The 2,313-nt window shown below is 40.0% G+C and overlaps 1 long non-coding RNA gene across 1 annotated transcript; it reads left to right on the plus strand.

The window, feature by feature from the left end:
• The first annotated feature begins 524 nt into the window (after positions 1 to 524).
• On the plus strand, positions 525 to 1,899 carry LOC131178487 (uncharacterized). The gene is made up of 2 exons (XR_009147422.1): positions 525 to 612; positions 1,679 to 1,899. It is a non-coding gene; the product is annotated as an uncharacterized LOC131178487 (long non-coding RNA).
• Positions 1,900 to 2,313: the final 414 nt, after the last annotated feature.

The raw sequence follows: 2,313 nt of genomic DNA on the forward strand, positions 1-2,313 counted from the left end.
TGGCACCTCAGTATATTGGACCTTTTGAGGTTACGGATAGAGTTGGAGCAGTTGCCTACCGGTTGGAGCTACCACCCAACCTCTCTCACGTTCATCCCGTGTTTCACATCTCCATGCTCAGGAAATACATTCCCGATCCTTCTCATGTACTGCAGCCGGATGTGATAGAGCTAAAAGAGAACTTGACATTTGAGGAGCAGCCTGTAGCCATAGTGGACTACCAAGTGAGACAGCTGAGATCAAACAGATCCCTATGGTTAAGGTTTTGTGGAGGAGTCAGTCAGTGGAAGAGTGCACCTGGGAGTCAGAGCGGGACATGCGTAGCAAGTACCCTTACTTGTTCAATGCATAATCATGTGTTTTATTCTGCCTTGTGTAAAATTCGAGGACGAATTTTCTGTAAGGGGGGAAGAATGTAACACCCCTGATTTTTTATATATTATTATTGGGCTTCGTGTAGGTATCCTCAATTCGCGGAAATTCGGCTTGTCCTGGATTCGTGAATTTCCGCATGCACTACCACTGGAAAAGTCTCCGAATTGGATCGAGGTTTTGGCTACCCCACCATTGTCAGGCATCCCGAGCGCGTTCCCGAAGTCGGAATCGGCAAAGGTAAACCCGAACCTTTCTTTTTACGTAATTTTCTAGTGCTTAAATAGGATTAAAAATCCATAAAATATTCGTGGTAGCTTAGAAAATTACGATTCTTTTTGCAATAGCTTAGTAATATTGCTAAGGACCGCGGGGCAAAGTTTTATAATTTTTAGAGCTTGTTTGGGCAGTTTTTGCAAAAATGATCAATAATAAGGACTAAATTGAAATTTTGACATTGTGATGGATGACTGATTTGATGGGCCTGGGAGGGGCTGTGTGATATGATTGAACTGTTGATATATGGATTGTGAGTATAGAAGTGTGTTTTGAACCCTTTGCGGGTTGGGTAGGTCCTAGGTATAGGGAGACTCACTGGATTTTCTGCATTTGACTTAGGACGTAATTGGTCTTTTTCTTTATTTGTATTGAGTCGATTGTATTAAATAAATGTAATATGATTGTCGGTGAGCCGATGCCTTCTTCCTCCGCCCACCGCCACAAGAATTTGTCGTCAAGTCTGTGAGTAAAATATTAATTTTAATTATAATTAAGATATTATTATATGTTCATCATGCCCATGCATCACTTATATGCATATATTTATGTAGTTAAAATTAAGGCACGATTTATGTTGCATTCATAACTGGTGATGTAACATAGATGGTGTTGTGGTAATATGGAGCAGTGCGTGCGTTGGCGTGCGTGTGATGTGGTGTGGACTATGGATAGGATGGGGTAGTCACGGCTTGAGTAATTCGCTGGGACCCGATCCTTCGAGGGGTAGTCACGGCTTGAGTAATTCGGGACCTCGATTTGGTTATTAAGTGGAAGTCCGAGCTTGAGTAATTCACCGCACCAAAGTTGGATTTAAGAGAGTCAGATAGGGATCACCCCATATGTTATGATTGATACTACAGGTCCGTGAGTGCTCCAAATTACCTTTTGATGTTATGATGTGAAAATGTTGTTTATGTTGCATTTCACTCTACAGGTGCATTAGTTTAGATAGTTATAGAGATTATAGTTAAGATTGATATTTTACTCACTGAGTCGAACGCTCACACCTGTTCAAAAATTTTAAAAGGCCACAGGAGGATATTTATTCTGGGTTAACCTGCTTTTATACTTCGCAGGTTGTTTATCGATATTTGTGTAATTTTATTTACTCCTAGAATTTCCGCATGTGTTAGCAGTAATTATTTGAATTTGGTCTGTAATATTATATTCATGTTGGACCTGTAAACTTAATATTTTAAGTCTGTTTTGATGGATTGGATGAGGGAGCTGAGCTCCCATTTATTATTATGTTGATGAGTATGTGGAGGGTGAGCTGAGCTCCCCAATGGATGGTTTATTGTGTTTACAGTCGGGTGAGTCGAAAACTCCCGTTGGAAAGTCCATTTTATGGCGGACTGTCCGTCTGCTTTTCTTGAATTTGGGCCCAATGGGCCTTAGAGTTGGGTTAATGAACAGTTAGGCTTACTACGGGCCTCGGGGGCTTTAGGCTGGCCCAGGTCCTAGTGCCGGTCCGGCCCATAGGTTGGGTCGTGACAGGTAACTTGATGAAAAATTAATTAATTAGGTTAAATAGAAACTTAAAGTTATTTGAAATTGAATTTATTTGTAAATTAAATTATCAATAATAAATTAATTTTAGTCATCTAGTAAATATCATTTAAATAATTAACAATCCCATAGATAGGAATTACTTGTACATGA

The sequence above is a fragment of the Hevea brasiliensis genome, chromosome 3 (assembly GCF_030052815.1).
Source record: "Hevea brasiliensis isolate MT/VB/25A 57/8 chromosome 3, ASM3005281v1, whole genome shotgun sequence".
NCBI lineage: Eukaryota > Viridiplantae > Streptophyta > Magnoliopsida > Malpighiales > Euphorbiaceae > Hevea > Hevea brasiliensis.